Source organism: Rhinoderma darwinii, chromosome 1 (genome assembly GCF_050947455.1).
Source record: "Rhinoderma darwinii isolate aRhiDar2 chromosome 1, aRhiDar2.hap1, whole genome shotgun sequence".
Taxonomy (NCBI): domain Eukaryota; kingdom Metazoa; phylum Chordata; class Amphibia; order Anura; family Rhinodermatidae; genus Rhinoderma; species Rhinoderma darwinii.
In genome coordinates this window covers 345,613,293-345,619,292 of record NC_134687.1, presented here as the reverse complement: position 1 = coordinate 345,619,292, position 6,000 = coordinate 345,613,293, and positions in this window count along the sequence as shown.

The window sequence follows — 6,000 nt, the reverse complement described above, 5'->3', positions numbered from 1 at the left end:
GACTTTACCAATATCTCCTGACATGTCTAATTAGCGGGTCGAAAAAAATATCAAAATAACAAAACGGCTAAAATGATTCCATCTGAAATACTAATTCCTTCCAAAGTGGTAACATGAAAAGCTACATGTACTTAGCTAGATATACCCACTTTATTATATCAAGGATAATAATGATGATGAATACTTGTCAATTTAAAGCAACAAATACGATTCTGCTCAGTTGCGGACTAACAAATAGAACACACTTTTATTTCTTGCAATAATGAGCCCTTCCTTTATTTTAAGATATACAAAAAAAATGGGACATAGAATGTAATTAAAACCACAGAAAAGGCCATACTCACAGATTAGGTGGTGGGTAAAATACCCGTTCCAAACAGGACGCAACCAGGTCAGAGAATGCTGTTGATGGGAAGTGCCCAGGTGTGTTTAAATAATGATAGCCACTCCCACTTACCTTGAGGGGAGTGGTGTGTTGGGCATGGAAGTAAATGTGTAATAATAATAAATAAATAATAACCACTCCCCTCAAGGTAAGTGGGAGTGGCTATCATTATTTAAACACACCTGGGCACTTCCCATCAACAGCATTCTCTGACCTGGTTGCGTCCTGTTTGGAACGGGTATTTTACCCACCACCTAATCTGTGAGTATGGCCTTTTCTGTGCTTCCTTTATTTTAGGAACAGTCATTCATTCTTGAAGCCTTTCAATGTAAAATGTCTGGCACAGCAAATTGGCATTAGAACTCCACTAATACTAGGAAGAAAAAAAAGAAGAACTAAAGATAAAAAAAGAAACCTGAGGAACAAAAAAAAGGACATGTGTAAAACAGTTGAGGTTTAAAGAGAACTTTTAGTGCCTCTTAAATCTGTCATGGGTATCTGAATCCCTTATAAATGTTCAATGATTATATTAATGTTTTTGGAAATCAACTCTCAGAAAGATGGCAAAATATAAAAGGCAATATGAAATACACAAATCCCAGAATTTTCATTGCAAGCTATTTCATTTTGAGCTGTGGTTTTCATTAGTGTGGTTATGTGGAACCACATGCCCCAAAAAAGAACTGGCAGAAGGATACACATGTTTTCTGGGTTTCTTAAAACAGCAAAAGGAAGTAAAATTGTGTTGATTCACTCCGCTAGCGTTCCTATGACTCATAGATACTTCATAAAAAATACAGTTTGCAAGTAAAATAATGATATTCTCCAAATAATATAAACAGAATAGAATAGACTTTTGTGATTTATTTTTTTCCAAATGTACTATAGACTATACTCTAAGGGTATGTGCACACGGTGAGAGGCTTTTACGTCTGAAAAGACAGACTGTTTTCAGGAGAAAACAGCTGCGTCGTTTCAGACGTAAAAGCTCCTCCTCGCATTATGCGAGGCGTCTTTGACACCTGTAATCTTGAGCTGCTCTTCATTGACTTCAATGAAGAACGGCTCAAATTACGTTGCAAAGAAGTTTCCTGCACTTCTTTTGACGAGGCAGTCAATTTATGCGTCGTCGTTTGACAGCTGTCAAACGACGACGAGTAAATGACAGGTTGTCTGCACAGTACGTCGGCAAACCCATTCAAATGAATGGGCAGATGTTTGCCGACGTATTGTAGCCCTATTTTCAGACGTAAAACGAGGCATAATACGCCTCGTTTACGTCTGAAAATAGGTCGTGTGAACCCAGCCTAAGAAGGGTGACCATGACCATAGATTCACATCTTAACTGATAGGGATATTCATTTTGGGGATAAAAAAAATAAAATAAATAATAATAATAACTGAAAGGAGGTAATATCTCTTTATTAATCTGTTCTAAAAGATGAACAGGCTGAGACCAGTGTCGGACTAGAGTTTCTTAGGCCCACAAGAAAAAAAGATTCTGAGGGCTCTATATCTATACAAAGCATGTGCACATCCACTTTTAACGATATTATAAACTCTTTATTGTTAATAAGGTCTTATAGGTTATATGTGAATCAACCCGTAAAAATTAGACCCTAGTGGTAAATGTTTGGCTCTGAAGTCATTTTCTGCTGGATTTTAGGGGCCCATTATTGTGTAAGAGCCTGGACCCACTAGAGGATCTTTTGGTACATTGATGTGCCAGCCAACACTGATCAAGTCCCATTATTAAACTGTGTCTTGCACATCACACAATTACAAGCCTTCATTCCCTGTTTTATTTTTTAATGAGAAAAAATTAAAACTTTCCTAAATCAAAAGGTTTAGAAATAACTTTCGGCTTCTCTAAAATAGGATCAATTCCGTTTTTTGGTGGTAGGGGGTACGAATCCATAATCCCCAAAAATCAAATATACAGTTATACACGTGGTTATTGCATATAGTTTTCAAAAAGTCAACATGACTTTGCTGGCAAAATAACACAGGATACTTCTTTTGAAAATGATTGAGGTCACAATTTATGTTATAGGAATTTTGTATTTCTTAACCCAACGATTAGCTTACCTCTTTACTGAATTAATGGGCAGCAGACTGAATGTAAGCAAAATGTGACTATTTCTAGATCAGTTTAGAAAATATTGACTCACAATGAGTCTTGGAGAAGGAAGGTGACACAGACCTCCAAACATAATAGGTTATTATTCTAAAACTCAACTAAATAAATATATAAATAAACTGTAAACAATCAATCAATCGGTGGAAGTGAAATAGGAGTCTGCGAGTGTTCTTCGACAATGGGCTCTGGGCGGACTCCAAATTCTACAAAACATTTATTTTACAGCTAACAATAGTCCTGCAGCAAAAAGTTTTGTCTTAGCCAACAAATTCCAGAGCAGACACAGGTTTTTAGATTGTCTACTGTTTTCCCTTCTCTGTCATCAGAAAGGCATGATAGATATTAAATAACTCCTCTAAATGCAGCGCAGATTTTCCTGCAGAAAATCGGCAGCCTAATACAATACCAGTAAAGTAAATGAGATTTAAAGTAATCTCACCTATATTGACCTGCGGAGCGCATTTTTAACATCTGCAGCATGTCAATATCTTTTGTGTTTTCGTCTAAGGTTCGTAACTGACAAACTTATTTACAAAATGCACGAAAATCTGCAGCTTAAAATCTGCACATGTTTCTGCATCAAAATGTAAAATACGCACCTAAAAATGTATCAAAATATGCAACATTAAGATTTTACCTACGTAATTACCTGCGCTTATCTGCGGTTTTGTTGCAGATTTTCCGCAGCAAATTCTGCAACGTATCTCTAATATTACATGTTCATTTGTAAACATGTTTATATACTGTGAAATACAATATCTGTTCTTATCAACTGCTTAAGGAGGGCAATTGAAATTTAGCAGGTATGTTATGCACAAAGTACTTTAAACCTGGGTGTACGCAGTGTGGCTTAACCCCTTTCCATCCCAGGTATGTAATGGGATGGCTGCCGTACATTTGCGGCACGTAGGTGTCGTGAGCTCAGTACTTGAGCCTGCATCATTAACCTCAGAAGCCAGCTGTAATAAACAACTCCGATCCTGGTCATTTAACCTCATAGACGCTGCGGTCAATATTAGGGGGCTTCATCTGTACCTCATCGGCCCCGGCGAGTGAAAATGGTGTGCCGGTGGGTTGCTATGGTAACTGAAGGCCTAACAATGTCCTCCTGTACTGCCATGTATGGAAGCCTAGTAGGCCCTGCTAGAGGCAGTGCTAAATAGGCTGCCTGTCAGTGTAAAACTGACAGTTATAGTACATTGTACTACATAAGTAGTTCAATGTATTATACATGTGTTCAGAAGATCAGGTCTTCATGTCCCCTAGTGGGATTAAAAAAAAATATTAATTTTGGTTTTTGTAGAAAAATAAATAAATACAATTTTTAAGTAATAAAAACAAAAATCACCTTTTTTCCTTGATCAAGTCCTTTATTATGAAAAAAACAACAATAAAATAAAAAAAACTATACATAAATGGTATTGTCCTGACCTATAAAAATGTCATGTTTGTTAGGGCACATGGTAAATGCCGTAAAACAAGAAATAGAATAAAAAGTTATCAAAAAGTCGCATCTAGCCAAAAATGGTACAAAAAACTCTGAAACTTGTCCCGTAATAAACTAGCCCTCAGACAACTTTTAGAAAATGACACTTTAAAAATATGGCGACACAAGACATAATTTTTTTTTAGAAAAAAGTGTTTTTATTGTCTAAAATTACAAAAAAAAAAAGCACGTTATAAATTTGGTATCGTCGTAATCTTATTGACCCACATAATAAAGTTGACATGTAATTTATAACGTCTGGTGAACGCTGTAAATACAAAAATAACAGTGCCAGAATTGCTGTTTTTTTAGTCTTCACGCCTCCCAAAATATGAAGTAAAACTTTATGAAATTGCATGTACTCCGATATGAAACCAATAAAAACTACAGCTTGTCCCGCAATAAACAAGCCTTCAGGCAGCTCCGTCAACTAAAAAATAAAAAAGTCTAAGAACACAATGATGCAAAATTATGGCCCACACTAACTTTCAAGTCCAGCAGTATAATTTATACATCCAGCTTTTTTCTGCCCAAAACCCTACGTTAGAGATGAGCGAACCGGGACAACCGAACCCGGTTTCGGTCCGAACATCAGGAAAAGTTCGGTTGGCAGCGAATCCGAACTTCACCGGGTTTGGCCGAACCCGTTTTGACCGAACCCGGACAAATCGAACTTGCCAATCATGTGAAGGTGTTATTGAGGACAGGAGTGGAGGAGAGGTAACAGACTGAGCTACGTAATGGTAAGAGCAGAGTTCACAGCAGCACAGAGTATTTCAGGAGAGTGCAGATTCTGTGCTGCTGTGAACTCTGCTCTTACCATTACGTAGCTCTCAGTCTGTTACCTCTCCTCCACTCCTGTCCTCAATAACACCTTCACATGATTGGCAAGTCACCACCCCACACAAGATCCGCACGCTCATCTCCTGAGATACTCTGTGCTGCTGTGATCTCTGCTCTTACCATTACGTGGTGACTTGCCAATCATGTGAAGGTGTTATTGAGGACAGGAGTGGAGGAGAGGTAACAGACTGAGAGCTACGTAATGGTAAGAGCAGAGTTCACAGCAGCACTGAATCTGCACGCTCATCTCCTGAAATACTCTGTGCTGCCTTAAACTCTGTGGACAGGTCAGGATCCTGTTTCTTTTAAATGCTGCACTGTAGGGCAGCCTTATATAGTGGATCGAGCGGGTTCCCCAGCAGCATTTAAAAGAAACAGGATCCTGACCTGTCCACAGAGTTTAAGGCAGCGCAGCACAGAGTATTTCAGGAGAGGAGCGTGTGATTGGCTGCAGAGGCCGGTGCAGCCTGCGGTTGGCTGCAGAGGCTGCTGCAGCCTGTCATTGGCTGCAGAGGCGGTCACGTGGGATGAAGCGTCATCCCTGGAGGCCGGCCTTCTGACATCATCCTGACGTGCGTGACCGCCACTACAGCCTGTGATTGGCTGCAGCGGCGACATGGATGAAACGTCATCGCTGGAGGCCGGACAGGAGGAATGTAAGTATGAACGTATTTTTTTTTTTTTTATTACATTAAAATTGTATTTTCTGTGCGCCGAGCATGTACTGTCAAGGTTGCTGAAAGAGTTAGTGCAGCCCATTAACTCTTTCAGCGCCCTGGACATTACCATGCTCGGCGCATGGAAATTACAGGTTCGGTCAGAACTAGTTCGGTCCGAATCGAACTTTTTCGTGAAATTCGGCGAACTAGCCGAACCGAACTTTTCATACGTTTGCTCATCTCTACCCTACATCATCATTTGCTAGACCCCACAGATGGACCCAGTAAATGCAACGGAAATGATGACGTTTTAGGGGCTTGTGCTGCATATGGGGCCAGTGAAGAAGCCAAAGATTAGGCGATACCCCAATTTACCACATAGCTATGTCCCATGGTACAAAAAGATGGCCGTGCACATCATACAGATGGCATTGTATAACGCTTACGTGCTATCCCAATGTGTAAGCCAGTTTCAAGAGGTGGTTAT